This window comes from Cibotium barometz, chromosome 49 (assembly GCF_041138505.1).
Source record: "Cibotium barometz isolate CiBa-2024 chromosome 49, ASM4113850v1, whole genome shotgun sequence".
In the NCBI taxonomy this organism is placed as follows: Eukaryota; Viridiplantae; Streptophyta; class Polypodiopsida; order Cyatheales; family Cibotiaceae; genus Cibotium; species Cibotium barometz.
In genome coordinates this window covers 23,720,297-23,736,561 of record NC_141094.1, presented here as the reverse complement: position 1 = coordinate 23,736,561, position 16,265 = coordinate 23,720,297, and positions in this window count along the sequence as shown.

Sequence of the window (16,265 nt, the reverse complement as noted above, 5' to 3'; positions counted from 1 at the left end):
AACAGATGTTTACCTTGTTGGGGTGCAGCTCGTAGTAGGGAGCAGAGATGTGTTGTTTTGTTGGGCTGCTGCCCTCAGCCATGGCCCAGGTATATGTTGCCAAGATGAAAGGGGGAGAGCATTGTGAGTATACATCTTGTGTGTTGATTTGAAGGTGTTATGTATGAGAGATGGTGTGAAGCAAAAGCTTCTATGTGTCGAAAGAAGCTTGTATGAAAGTGTTGATTGGGAATTCAAAGATGGACGATATAGGTGATGTATTTGGCTATGGTTTGTGTGTTTGTTTCCTGTGTGTGTTGATTTGAAGGAGAAGGCGTGATTGACGTGTTTGGTGGTGTAGTCCACGGGTTTACACTCTCACAGTGCACCTTGTGCCAGCCTTCGATTACCTCGTCATGCACACAGTGAGAGCATATGTGTTTGCTAGTTTACTTTGACTATGGTGCCCCTGTTTTGTGCTAGTGATTCCAAGGTTGGGGGAGTGGGAAGCTATAGAGGCCCGTTTCCTTGTTTTTTTCCATTCCACAACGTGTATCACGAAAAGGGAAAGAAAAGGTAGATCAACCTTTTGTGCCTGATCTGTCAGCAGGTCATTCATATGTGGATGGTGACTTTAGTGGCTTTGAGCAGAGACTTGATGAGGAGCTTGGCATTCTGTTTGTGGTTACTCCTGGTGTAAGGCAAAACCAGGGCTGTTTTGAGGACAGCTGGCAGTGATCTAGGTGTACGCAGGTCTACGAGGGTTAGATACCCTATTGACTGGTTGAGATATGATGGATATACTGCCCATCATTATGCTTACTTGGTAAAAGCAATATAGGAGGTTGAACCCACTTGCTTTGAGCAGGCAATTGGAAATCAGAAATGGGAAGATGCCATGGATGAGGAGATGGCAGCATTGGATGCAAATGCAACATGGGAGTTATTGCCTTTGCCTAAGGAAAAGAAGGCAATTGGATGTAAGTGGGTGTATAAAGTTAAGCACAGTGCTGATGGTTCAGTGAGTAGGTACAAGAAGGCAAGATTGGTTGCCAAGGGCTATGCGCAGAATTATGGCATAGACTATGAGGAGACATTAAGCCGCTCGATTGTAAGAATGGCAACCATAAGAGCTGTCATTGCTATGGCTGCAGCGAAGGGTTGCTCTTTACATCAAATGGATGTAAAGAATGCTTTCTTACATGGTGATTTGCAAGAAGAAGTGTACATGATGCAGCCACCAGGTTTATGAGAGTGATGCACATCCATATTGTGCGTGGTGCAGGTTACGCAAAGCCTTGTATGGCTTGAAGCAGGCACCCAAAGCATGGTCAAAGAAGATCGGGGAGTATCTTATTACCATTGGATTTCAGATATCCAATGTAGATTTTTCACTATATGTGAAAAAGATAGATAGAGGGATCATGCTTTTAGTCATCTATGTGGATGACTTGATTATCATTGGTGATAGTGATGCAGACATACATGATGTTAGGATGCTTTTGAAGTAGAAGTTTGAGATAAAGGATTTTGGTGAGCTGAGGTATTTCTTGGGAATAGAGGTGGTGAGATCACCTCATGGCATTTTGCTATTGCAGAGGCAGTATGGCTTGGACATGTTGTCCAAGTATGGTATGAGTGGCTATAAGCCTCTTTCAATGCCATTGGAGTAGAACACAAAGCTTTCCGTAGATAGAGGTGAGCCTTTGGAGGACCCCACTACATACAAGCGCATAGTGGTTAGTTTGATCTACATGACCATTACGAGGCCAGACTTGAGCTATGCTGTTGGACTTGTGAGTCAGTTTATGCATGCCCCTAGGAAGCCACACTTGGATGCGGCTAGATGGATTATCAGGTACATAAAGTCCATAGTTGATTATGGACTTTTCTATAAGGCTGGTACAGAGATACAGCTGCATGGGTACATAGATGCTGACTGGGTACATAGATGATGATTGGGCTGGCAGTATTACAGACAAGAGATCTACCAGTGGTTTTATATTCTCATTTGAGAGTGTTGCTATGAGTTGGAGTAGTAAGAAGCTGCCAACAATTGCCTTGTCGAGTACAGAGGAAGAGTACAGGGGTGCTACTATGGCAGCGTGTGAGGTGGCTTGGTTTCAGAAGCTACTTGGTGACATGGAGAGCCCGTGGATAGGGCAGTTGTCATATATTGCGACAACATGAGCAACATATAGATGGCCAGTAACCCAGTATATCATGCTAGAACGAATCACATTGAGGTGCATTATCACTTTGTGAGGGAGAAGGTTCTAGCAGGAGATGTAGATTTGGTATATGTTAGCACATAGAGGATCGTGTGGCTGACATCTTCATCACGAAGGAATTGGGCAAAGAGAAGCTCCACAGGTTTAGGATCCTACTTAGAGTGTAGTGTGTGGAGTTGAGCTCGATGGGGAGTGTTGAGATATTGAGCTCAAACAGTGCTACGACAGACATTGACGACCTGCCTGGGTGTGATAGCTTCCGCATCTACACCACTGGCATGGTTGGTGAGATTATGGGTGATATGCGGCCAATAGGATGACAGGCTGTGTGACAACCATTTTGGATTACTAGAGACTAGCATAGTTATAGTGCCAGCTCATTTAGTTGGGTTCACATTATGGATTGACCCTTGTATGTTGTAGTAGTTGAGTACTTACCCATATAGTGTGTACTCTTATCTTTATGTTATGTTGGTTGAGTAGAGAAGAAGAAGAAAGAAGAAAATTCATCCATCCATCTCTGTCTTGTGTCTTGCTCTCTCTTGTGTGTGTGTGTTTGCTTGCTAGGGTTTGAAGCTCTCCCTCTCCCCCATATTCTCTTTACCAAATGGGGTACATATGCATACTGAGTCATGCCCTTTGGGCTGACCAATGCACCCAATACCTTCCAACATCTCATGTGTATGGCTTACAACAAGGAATATCTTCCAAAATTCTTTAAGGTCTTCATGGATAACCTTTGTGTCAATTCCTCGTAGAAGGAGCACCTTGCATGTTTGCGCAAGGTGCTAGAAAAGTGCAGGCTATACCGCATCTCATTGAACTCATTGAAATGCCAATTTTGGGTTCGCCATTGAGTAATCCTGGGACACATCATCTCTAGGCAGGGAATCTCTACTGATGACAACAAAGTGCGGCCCTAGAGTTGTCGTCACCCACAAAATTCAAAGGATTCCAATGCCTCATGGGGCACATCGGCTACTAGGTGATTCATTTTTTATGTACGATGATATTGCTCAAACTCTTTATGGAATCCTCATCATCTTTGACTTGACTGATGAATGCCAATGGGCCTACACTACGCTCAAAGAAACCTTGTCAAGCACTCTAATTATTAGGTCACCCAATTGGGACATTATCTTCCATGTCCACATCGACGCCTCAGCTTTTGCTATAGGATGTATACTAGCCCCCAACCAGGAGAACACAAGATGGGTTTCCCCATTAGTTTTACCAGCCACCAACTCAATGAATCTGAGAGGGACTACACTACGACCAAGAGAGAGGGATTAGCCATGGTCTACCTGTCAAGAAGTTTCACAATTATCTTTTGGCGAGACTAAGTTTTTTTTTCTTTGTAGACCACGAAGCCCTTTTGTACCTGGTAAAAAAGCCCTGTATGTTATAGGCAGAATTACCCGATGGATGCTTATCTTGCTCAAGTTTGACTTCACTATTCAAAGGTGAGGAAAGGCTTTTAGCATGTCCTCGTAGACCACATGTCAAGGATCCCCAATGGTGAACCACCAGTGGGAATAGATGATTTACCAGACACTGGCCTATTCCAACTATTCCAACTATTCCAACTATGCTTGATTCTGGAATGGGGTGAGGAAGTGGCTCACTTCTCAGCCAATGGCTTACCTATAGATCCCCTCCTCAACAAAGACCATGCCTATCACTTGATTAAATAAGAAGTCCCTATCAATTCATTGCGGGCCAACTTTATAATAAGCACGGAAAAGATAAAATCCTATGACGCTATGTTCGAGAAGATGAGTACGTCTTCCTCCTCGAATAGGCTCAATTTGCACTCTACCTCTGCTGGGGAAACTTTGCAACAAATATCACTGCTCGTAAGGTCCTCACAGTTGGATTATGGTGGCCCACTCTAATGGCTGACGCAGAAAATACGTCAAACGGTGTGATGAGTGCCAGCGTATAACAATTCCCCGTTTCAAGGACCACATGCCGCTGAACCCCATTGTGTCATTGCAACCATTTGAGAAATGGGGCATAGATTTCATTGGACCCATCACTTTGGTAGCCAAATACACTTAAGCTTGATACATAATAGTTTCTATGGATTATTACACCAAGTGGGTAGAATCTCGGGCAACCCGCAAGGCTGACGTGAGATCGACTGCAAAATTTCTTTACGAATCAATCATTACATGCTTCGGCTGACCCCTCCATGTGTGCCTTCAGAGTAGTGATCCCAATCTAGATAAAACTCTAGTAGCATGATGATCAAGTTGAAGAAGCGAATTGTTGCGATCACACCTATAGGTCAAGGACTTGGTCTCGTTAGCGGTGAATGAAGTTGTGAAAGCGCCAGATCATAGTCGCTCAGTACAAGGGTGATGTGTTGACGGAGGAACAAACCAAGGAAAGTTGAATTTCAGTTTGGGGTTTTGCTTTTGCACCTTGTGGAAGACATTCCATGCCCACCATCTTCGTATTGGGAGGTAATCTGGTCTGATGCGGAGTGCACGAGGTGCGTTGCAATAAGTCTCCCAGATGAAAGGCTTGGAAAGGAAGGGTCACCTCTAGGTCGGCTATTCCACATGTCCTTGGGGGGTCGTCGTGCCGCCCCACTGGTGATGCTTTGCATCGAGGTAAGGATGCAGGACATAGATTTCCATGTGGTCCATGATTCGGGTGTGATAGGATCTGCCTAGAGTTGTCGACCGAGCAGAATGGCAGTTGCCTGTTCGAATTCCATTACGGTCGAGGGGGTCCTGCCAGTTTGAGAGGGTTGAGCAGAGGGTCGACCTCCTCATGCTCTAGTGGTGGCGATGGTGGAATCTCTCCTTCTTCAAGGTTTCGGGTGGAGGGCTATTGCATCAATGATGGGGATGGAGGGAGTATCGATGTTGAGGTTCCCATAACAAGACTTGCATTGACGATGGGTGGGGGTTTAGTGGAAGTGGAGGGATGTAGCAGAATGCAGTGTGCATTCCTAGCTATAGTGATAAAAAAGGGGGTGATGGGGGTGTGGGTGGGAAAATGGATGAGTGGAGAAAAGGTTGTGAATGGAAGAGTGGGAGGGTGGATGTGCCAGACGGGGTTGGAGATGGTGGGGGTTGGCGTGTGGGTGGAAGAGGAGCTGGGTGGTGGTGGGGGAGGTGGGGGAGAGGAGGGTTGTGGGGATGGTGGTGGGAGAGGAGGGTTATGGGGATGGTGGTGGGAGAGTGCAATGGCTATCATCTTTGCCATCGTGGTCATTGGGGGCTGAGCCTACATTAGGCATTTGCGGGGCCGTGTGCATGGAAGAAGGCCTCTGCTCTGGCAACAGCTTCTTCGGAGGAACTTTAGTGAGAAAGCAACATGAGTGTCATCAAACTAGAAGATGACACTTGCATCCATGACTTGAAGCTGCTCATAACATCTGTGGTAGAGAATAAATAGGCATTCGGCGACGGAAGAGTACAGGGGAATAGCATCCGCACAGAGGGAAAGATAGGTGTGGTTGACCACGTGCCAGCTGACATCCTATAAATAGTGCATATCCTTAGTAGAGATCTGGGAGGTGTATGGATAGGGGCATAGGCCTTCCAGAAACGGAGGGTCAATGAGCTCGGTGGGGTCAGAGGGGACGCCAAAATGTAATAGTTGGCACCAGCCTATCAAAGTGGCTTGGAGAGGGTGTTGAGGGAGCTCATAGAAATCATGGAGGTGGTGGAAAGAAAGAAGGCCTTGAAAAAAGATGCGGAGGATGAGGGTGATACTCGAAATGGGGAGCTTGGTGAGGAGGTAAGTGAAACTGTGGTGGCGGGAGAGTGGCTTGTCTCAAGGTAGAGGTTGTGCTAGAGAAGGTTCAGCTGGACGCTCCAAAAATGGAGGTCAGTGAGTTGGTAGGGTGTTTGTGGGGGGAGGGCTAGAATCAAGAGCTCTGTGGCTATGTCCATGAGAGTGTGCACTTTTGGTCGAGGGTGCTAAAAGAGGGAGCCGAGGGGTGGAAGGGGCCTGTACAACTCATGCTCTGGCATCATCGAGATGTTCCTCCAGAGTCCAAACAGTGGCTTCATAATCTCCCTTTGTCCGAGAAAATCCCTGTGATTCCGGTTAAGGGCTTCCTCCACAACCTTGGCGCAATTTTGGGCATCTTGGGAGAGGCTCTCAACAACGACCATCAGCTTGTGGTGTGCCCGCTGAGCAGCTTCATGGGCCTTGCTGCTCGAGGTCGATTATGCGGGCGAGGGCATGCCTAAGCTATTGTGTCTACTCATCCAACTTGGCCTAGAGCTGCATGTAGAGCAAGTTGGTCTGGTACAGATCTTTGGATATTTGGCGCTCTTATGCCTTAGCCAGTAGCATCTCCCTTTGTGAAACTTGTGCCATGTCTTGTTGACGGTAGATGCAATCTGTCATCTACGTTATAAGCTCTCTGGCCATACGTGAGAATCTCAGCACAAAATTTGGCACGTTGATGACACGGAAGCGGTATAGCTATATATGCCTTTATAGAGTGTCACACTTCCACACACTGATACAAACACACCCAGAACACCAGACCCAAGAGTATGAACAAAACTTTATTTCAATATAAGTCTTCATCTTTACAGAGTTGAACATCTATTACATCCTCAGAACCATCAACATTTAACACCCATTCATAATCAGCCCACTCCCCTTCATCGATATGAACTATGATTGACCAATACCCTGCATCACTGTCAGAATAAACAACCTCAAACATAGAAGCATCTTCAAAGTACAGTTCCTTGAATATCCGGACCAAACTCCAGGACAAGATACATATTTGAAGTGGGTTTCCCTCAAAGCTTTACTTCAAGTTTACAAGAATAAATACAACACCACGAGTACACGGCTAGCAAGACCCAAGGACTCTTTGATGAATTAGCTTCATACTATTTCTGATCCTCCATGATCTTGATCTCCTTTCATAGGAAGGGTGACCTTCATCCAAACAACATCCCGGCCTTCATACTACTTTAATCATCACTGTAGCTCATAAGATCACCACCTTCAGTTTTGTGCCTTTCACCAAGCTTGAGTAAGATCTTTAGTTTGAATAGCAGCGAACAGCTTCAAGCTATACACCAGCCTCTTTCAATACTTTCCACAGAAAACTTAGCTCTCTCAGACCCATACCAACAGCATCTCACGCACAGTCCCTGGAGCGACTAGCCACTAAAAGAAATATGCCTCTGCTATCAAACCCGCCATCCAATAAACAAGAGAAAGACACACCAGCTTTGCTTTCTCTGTGGCAGCTAACAAAAGTAGCACTATACCTCTGTGCTCAGAGGCGGCAATACAGATAAGGAACACACCTCTCTCTTCTGTAGCTATGGCAGCAAACAAAGCAACACCCAAAACAACTCTCCTCTACGTTAACAGCTTACATCACCTCCACTCTCAAGAAAGACAGGCGCCTGCTTCATCGCCACCCCACCCCTTCATCACCTTCCTTCTTCTTTCGCCCGCCGCTAGCCCCCATCGACGTCCTCTCCTCTCTCCCTCTTGGCCTGCAGCAGTCAACGCCACCTCCTCTCTACGGTGACTCCTTCCCCAGCTCCTCTCACAGATTCCCTGCTCCCAATACAGCAAGCTCACTTCTTTTTGCCATGTGGTCCCTTCCAATTCTTTTGGCGCACGACGCGGTGAGGGTAGACCTGCCAGAATGCTGTTGGCAGCCGCCATCCTGACTTTCTAGAAGCTTGAAGCTTCTATTTTCATATTAGAATTTTTATCATTAATAGCTGTTCATGCTGCGCAGCCCCTTCAGCCCACGTCCCCATACCACTTTAGCCTTCCCATCCTTTGCTCACATGCCATTAGCACCACCCTTTTTGCCTCATTAGCCTTAGGTCACACGCCACCTACATCCATGCTATATAATTACAAAGGGCATGCTCAAATGCAAACAGTCAGCACTCATGCAGGCACTGACACACACACACACACACCCGAAGGCTCACCAACAAAAGCAACAAGATCACCACATCATGAGGATGCAAGGCCTAATGGTTATGCCTCTATTCCTCCTGTTCAGCAGATTTAATCTCAACCGAAACTCAAAACTGACCCAAACTGAGTACGGTTTTAAGTTTCCAAACTGAAACTCATAGTACTCTGCACAGTATGTACACATCATCAGTCTTTGTTTTTGTCCACACATATTTAGCAACCCCCTATTTCTGCTGAGACATTCATGTCCAGCAGGCAGCTGTACAAACAGGGATGTAATATTCAGATCTTCTTCTGTACTCTCCACAACCTCCTGACATGCATCACAAGCTTCCTGATCTTCTTCTTTCAAGGTTAACATCAACCGAGTAAAATATTTCTTTAATCGCAGACCATTCACTCTTCTTTTATGCTTCTTTCCATTTTAATAAGTAAGCTGATAGCTTCCATTATCAAACTTTTTCTCAACCTTGAATGGACCTTCCCACTTTGTCTGAAATGCAATATGAAATGTACTGTCCAGCTTGCTATTATACTTGAGAACCAGATCACCTTCTTCAATTTCTTTTTGCTTCACCTCCTTATTATCTTTCTCTTGTCTTTTCAATTGCATAGCGGCATAGTGATCAAAAGCTAGCTCTCTGTCTAATTGGAGTGTTTTGCAAGGCCAGCAATCTTTCTTTGTATAACAATTGACGGGTTCATGTCCTTCTTCAACCAGAAACTTCAAAGCTGGAATTTCTACATCAATAGGCATGAGTGCTTCTTTCCCATAAACTAAATGAAATGGTGAGAATTGTGTACCAGATTTCACTGCAACTCTGTATGCCCATAATACACGATTCATCTCTACATCCCAATTTTTGACATGGCTTTCTGTCATTTTAGTCATCATCAGCTTAAATTCACCTTTGAATTTTTCATTCAAACCATTGCATTGAGGGGGATAAGGAGTGGTATACTTGTGGTTGATGTTTAATCTTTTGCATAAATGGTCAACTACCTCTCCTCCAAATTCAGGATCGTTATCTGACAATAACTCTAGAGGAATACCAAATCTGCAGCATATATGTTCATACACAAAATCAGCCACTTCCTTACTATCTACTCTCTTTACTGCTTTCACTTCTACCCATTTTGATAGGTAATCCACCGCAGTAAGCATATAACACCTCCCTCTGGCCGTTCTGGGAAATGGTCCAATTGCATCCACCCCCCACCTCTCAAAAATGTCATATACCAGCATGATATTTCTCGGCTCCATTTTTAAGATTCTCTTCCCCGTTCTCTGGCACTCATGGCAAGACCTGCACCAGTGTTGAATATCCTTCTGGATGGAAGGCCACACATAACCCTCCAGTAATATCTTCTGCAAGGTGATCTTAAATGCATAATGGCCTCCACAAGCTCCCTCATGATTTGAAGATAGAAAATGATATATTTCTTCCCTTCAGGGAATTCTTCTCAATACCTGATCAGCTCCTTGCATATACAATCCATCCCCAATCATGACATAATGCTTACTAAAATGATACTTTTGACCTTTTTTGAGCTCCTCATCAGGCAAGCGACCTGATAGTAAGTAATCCACCACCTTAGACAGGTATTCTCTCCCTCTGTATAATGGCTCTTCAATTTTTGCAATTACTGGGTTCTGATCAATTACCTCCTGGGCTAACTCATGTGCAATATAATTGTCCTCCCGCCACACATGTTGAATGCTCCATGCTGTAAATTGATGCAGCAGCCTTCTAACATCAACCAGACATCCTTTTAATCTCGGGTTCTTCGCCCGCCAACTACCCAAGACCTGCTTCTTCATCCTCATTATTACTTTCGACTTTCAGACCTATTCCATCCTTTAGAATCAGCCCGCCTTCTGAATCCTGGATTATATAACCCCCAGTGGCCTGATGTATACTCCTCTTATACGAACCGTCAAAGAACAAGACATGAGCTCCAAGAATGATAATTTGTTCCTCTTTTTCTATCTTTGAATCCACTTCCTTCACCAGGATCGGGCCTTCTTTATATGTCAGAAGATCTGCTAGAGTTTCCTTGCAAGTATCTTCAATAAAAAATGAGAAATCATATTCTTGAAGCTCCACCCACCATCGCATCATACCTTTTGAGAGCGAGGTACCATTCACTAGCTGAGGGAGAAGAGTATAGTTCGTCAGAACCACAAATGGTCTCATCAGAAGATATGACCTGAACTTCCTGCATGCATATATACCAGACTTGACAAAACCAATTCAGCCTCTGTATATTTCCTTTCTGCTTCCCTCTTCACTCTACTTGCATAATATACAGGTTTCATGTATCTGGACTCATCTCCTCTCTGCATTAAGATTGCTCCAACCACATTCGGACCAAAAGATGGATTTACATAAAAAACCTGGGAGAAATCTGGGGCTTTTACACTAGAAATACCTCCCAATACCTCCTTCACCTTCTCAAACACTTCCTCGCATTCTTCATCCCATTGCAACGGTTCTTTCTTCATGGCCTGTTGAAGAGGATAAAGCAATTGAGACACTAAATGAATAAATCTTGCCATATACTTTAGCTTCTGGACAAAAGTCTGCAGCAGCTGCCTGGATGTTGATGGTGCAGATAATAAGACAAGAGCTTTTATTTTCTCTGGATCAGGTTCAATTCCATTTTGAGATATCATATGACCCAACAGCTTCACTTTTGTTTTCTCTGGATCAGGTTCAATTCCATTTTGAGATATCATATGACCCAACAGCTTCACTTTTGAACATCCTAAATGACACTTTTTAGGATTCAACTGCCCACCTACATCATCCATTTTAGAAAATACTTGCTCCAATTTGTTACCATGCTCCTTTTGAGAACTATATACACATATATCATCCAGAAAAGCTCTCACAAAATCATTAGTAAGAGGTGCAAGTACTCTATCAATATTTCTCTGATACCATGAGGGTGCATTTTTCAAACCAAATGGTACTACTCGATAACAATAGCAACCCCATGGTGTAATGATAGTGGTTTTAGCTTGGTCTTTCTCAGCAATTGAAATCTGAAAATACCCAGAGAAGCCATCACATACACTATACCTTTCGTATCCAGCCACCCTGTCTAAAATGTCATCAATGAATGGCAGAGGATAGTGATTGCTTCTTGTTGCAGCATTTAGAGGCTTGCATCACTACAGACTCTCCAACCACCTATATGCTTTGGAGTAATGACCACTGGATTTGCCCAATCTCAGTGATCTACTGGATAAATTAATCCTGCCCTTAATAACTTACTCAACTCCTCTCTCAACACAGGCGATAGCTCTCTATTTATTCTTCTCAGCTTCAAAAACACTGGGGCGTCACACCCTCTTTCAATACTATAGGCACTGGTTCGCATTTGAATCCTCGAATTTCTTCATATGAGGTAATAAAAAAATCTGGAAATTTATGTATTACCTTCATATACTCCTCTTTTTCCACTGGCTACAAACTGGGATTCAACATACCCTGTAAAAACAGCTTCTCTTTCTCTGCACTGGGTGATGGAGGCTGCATCAGGTTGTCCATATCTTCAAGTCTACTCTCTTCTTCCTCCTTTGACATCTCTTCAGCTTGCAACTCATCTTCTTCTTTCACTAAAAATGATACCTGACCTTCATCATCAGAAGTAGAACTTTCTTCCTTAGTTTCACTATTCGTATACTCATCAGCACTTGTTTCTTGAGGCTCACTCTTCATTTCCAGCTTGCTACTCATATTGAACTTCCTGGCTCTTCCTCTCTTATTATGTACAGTTATAGTACCCCTCCTCCAATTTTGGATGGCACCCACTTGTTTGAGCCAAGGCCTGCCTAAAATCAGTGGATAAGCTCCCAAACTAGCCGGCATAATATGGCAATTTATGCTGCAAATCACACCAAAAGCAGTTCCTGTACATATACCCAGACACTTCACTTTTGCATGATTCGCCAATCGAAGTCTAAAATCTGAATTAGCATTCAGCTTTAACCCCAATCTCTCCAGGACTGAGTCATTACACTGATTTGTGCACCGCCATCTACATATGCCTCTCCAACACTCACACCTCCACACCAAGCATCAACCGATGGACAAATATCAGGAAGGTCCTCCACAGACATCAATTGCATTTCACCCTGTGTGGGCTCCTGCTCATTTGTTTTCCTTGGATTTGCTAACCTCTTCCACTCTCTCTTGAGCTTCGCACACAATCCAAGCAATTGGGCAAAAGTTATATTAGCTGTCCTTCCCTTTAAATCCCCCATCAGGGTGTATTCTTCCTGACCTTGATCGATACGCAAATCTGAAGTTTTATAGCGTCTTCTTGGCTTCCTTTTCTTCTTCTCTAGTTGAGGGCTGATGTCAAATTGGACATGTTTCCCTTTCTTAGAAGACGGTTCAGCTTACGCCATTGTACTTCTTGTCCTCTTGGCCATAGGCATGATCTCTGGAATAGTCTCCACTCCTATCAAGCTAAGAGCCGGTCCCTTTCCTTTATCTTCCCGTTTAACTCCACTGGTAGAGGGCTGATTTGGATCTTTCACCTCAATACTGTGATCTCCTGATCTATCATTAGTTCTTTGCATCACGGGATACATTTCACCACCTATCCTGGGCGGTTTATCACATTGAGGGCTGATATGTCCCCGCTCCCCATAATTCTAGCATTTGATATTGCTTAAATAATAGCCTCATTCTCTCCCTGATCCTCCCATATTTCCTTCACTTGTTGGCATAATATCTCTCCTATTATTTGGAGCACCTCGGCTTCTTCCCTTTCCACCTGCTTCCATCCAATTCAAACTTAAAGACTTCATGAGTTCCACTGCATCATGAATGTCTCTCTTCAAAGTATCATCCTGTTCAGGAACAACAGCAGCTTCTCTTTCAGGATGCATACTCTCAATCTCTGGCATCTTCACAAACTTCTTTGGCTCTTCCTGTATTCCCAACTGCCTCAGACGCTTCACCTTGCACTCCTTCTCTCGAGCAACTCTGACAGCTTCCTCAAAGCTATCCAGATTCTTCAGCTCCACCTTCAGACAGAGGGTTGGCTCCAGACCAGCTACAAATCGGTCTCTCTTTATCATCTACGGGGGTACTTCAGGAATCAAAGCCTCACACCATAGACTCCACAGTCTACCAAACTCTATCAGATACTGATCCACATCCTGAGCATCCTTCTGCTGAATTTTACACAACTCTTTCCACACATCATTCGAACTTCTTACACGGGCAAACTGTGCCAAAAATGCAGCTCTAGCTACACGGTACCCAGGGTCCTGTTGATGAGCATTCTTGTGTGTAGTCACAAACATCTGTAGCCATGCTTTTGCATCACCCTGTAAGCAATAAGTCAAAATCTGAGAGAGGATCTCCGGGGTTGCCCTGTCTTTCATCAAAGCTGTAAATTCCATCTTTTCTAGAAATTTAAACGCACTTTTATGCGGTAATCCCCAATATTCTGGAAAGTCCTGAGCCATCTCTTCAATGCTTCTGTTGTGCTACATGGGGGGAAGAAGGGCTAGCCTCGCGGATAAAGGGTTATCTCTATGAATCAGTCCTTCGGAGGTGGGGTCTTAAATAGACTTTTGTTTACAAAATCCTGCTTCTAGTGTTTTTCCTCTTCAGCGGCCTTCCTACTTGCTTCTACAGAGTTGTCAACTCCTCCTATGTTAGGCTTCGACTGGGCAACAAAGGGGCCTGTTCAGTGATGACAGCTGGCTCTTGGTGTTGCCTCTTTGCTGGTGGGGGTTTGGGAGAAGTTGATGGCATGGGCAGGGGTGTGATTGCAGTGTCGAGGCCGCTAAGCTAGATAGCGCGGGGCAACTCCTCCCACCTGGCCGCATAGTAAAGCATGTGTTATTAAAGTCGCCACTGTCATCTTCCCCTATGGGTTGGGAACATACATCATGGAGCTCCCCAAAAAGGTAATAGGCCCAATCAACCATTTGGCCTTGGTGCACCCGTACCAAGTTGGTCACATTGCACCTGCTAAATCGATCGATCCAGCTCATGTGGTGAGCAAAAACTACAAAGCCCTGGTTGGCATGATTAGATCCTCCTTAGTGATGTTAGCCCACTCCACACCATCCTTGTTTAGGTTGCCCCTGTATATACCCCTGGCCAGCTTGGGTATGTTGGTGAGCCTAACATATGGCTGGTCCATGTAGGGGAGTGCTAAGGAATCTCGAACCAGTTCTACACTGAGGTGAACCCTGTGTCTCTGGCCATCATTATCCAAAACTTCACAATTGTGTAGATTGGTGTTGCATCCAAAACTTCAGAATTGTGTAGATTGGTGTTGCATCCAAAACTTCACAACTGGAGTTTGGTGGCGAGCGTTTAGGCTGACATTTATCCTTTACCCTATAGGCTTATGGTTGGCCGAATTTGTTGCCGACGTGGGGGGGCGAGGAGTTTTGGTTGCCTACGAACAAAGGGGATGGTTGGATCTTTTGGGGATCCACAATTTACATTCACCCTCATAATATCCTTGTGCTGCGAGGAGCTTTTTAGGTACCCAAAGGCGAGATGGAAAACCGTGTGGAGTTTTGTTTTAGTAGTGTTAGCACTCTTAGTTTGGTTAGTTTGGTTTGGTGGGGTAGCAGCTTGTGAGGTGGCAGTGTGAGAGTGGGTTGCTGCCGAGCATGGTGGTGGGGAGGGTGTGAGAGGGAGTGATGTGGTTGGAATTAGAAGCGGCCTCTTTTTTGCTCGAATGGATTGATAGGGGTGAGGTGATGGGATAATGGTGGATGGTGAAATGGTGAAATGGGATGTACTTGGCATGGGGAAGCAACAAGTGTACGGGCTCTTCGTCCATCCTGAGGATAGTAGCTTGGCCAAAGGCCATTTTTCGTGTGTCCTATTCAATGTTGCATCGGTTATGTCCACAAACCCCTTCTACATCATCATCATTTAAATGACATATGCAATGCTCAATTTCCCCTTATAGTGATGGAAAAAGGCATCGCTATAGGGGGGTTGCTGTAGTAGTGAATCACGACCCTCATAATGTAAATCTGTCCAAGAGGAATATACAAAGGAATGTGCATGTCACAATTCGGCCCCCTTAAAGAAGGAAGGGATAAATGCAAAGGAATGTGCATGTCATAAATCAGCTTGACGTTTCCTTGAGAAGAACCTAAATTCCATCTCGTAAACACTCTTGACCTATGAGGACATATCTTTCTGAGGAGGTCGATTGTATGCAATTATAGTTTGGGAAAGTGTGGTGTCAATTTACATATCTTGACCATGAGCACATTGATTGTATGCACTTGCACTCTAGAAAAGCTGTGGTGTGAGTTTACATCTAACCCTCTCTATACAAATGTTAGATAAATGTAATCCCAACTCCTTAGTCCAATAATTTAATATGTGGTTGTTAGGCTAGTGGTCAGTGGTTGGTGTGTAAAGCCTACAAATGGTTGGTGCATGTTGTTCATGAAACTCATGCAACTAAAAATAGGGTAGAGGAGTCTCTAAATAAGGTACAAGTCGTGATCAAGTGATTATGTAAGTTTGGTTCATGTCTAATCATAATTAGTGTCTTCTTGTGTTAATCTCAAAGCAATTTTCTGCATATACCAGATTTTTGTCTCTCATATTCATGATGTTTTGTACAATCTTTGATCCACCTTGAGTATGTTTTGATCAATCTTCTTAGTTTAATTATCATATCCAACATTTGGTATCAGAGCTTGACCCAATTAGGTTTAGTTGATTAGCAAAAATCTTAATCAATCTCTTAATCACCATAGCCAGTTTTTCTCTGTTTGGATAGCATGCTGTAGAATGCCTTCATGCTTGCACCTGAGGTGATGAAACCTTAATATTTTGATATAAGATTTTAGCTTTGCTCCCACACATGCTCTAAATTGAAGCTCACATGGCAATTTCATCATAGCAGCTCAACGAATTTTCCATCGCCATCAATGCAGCCCTTTTTCTGTTCATCGCATCAATTCGCCGTCGTGTCAACGAATTTGTCAAATTCCTCTGAGGCGATTCAAGGTCATCAAGTGAAGATTCAGCATATCAAATCTTGTGATATTTGGTTCACCGTAGCTGCTGTATGAAGACGTTTTCCAGTCGCCTATTTTTTGTA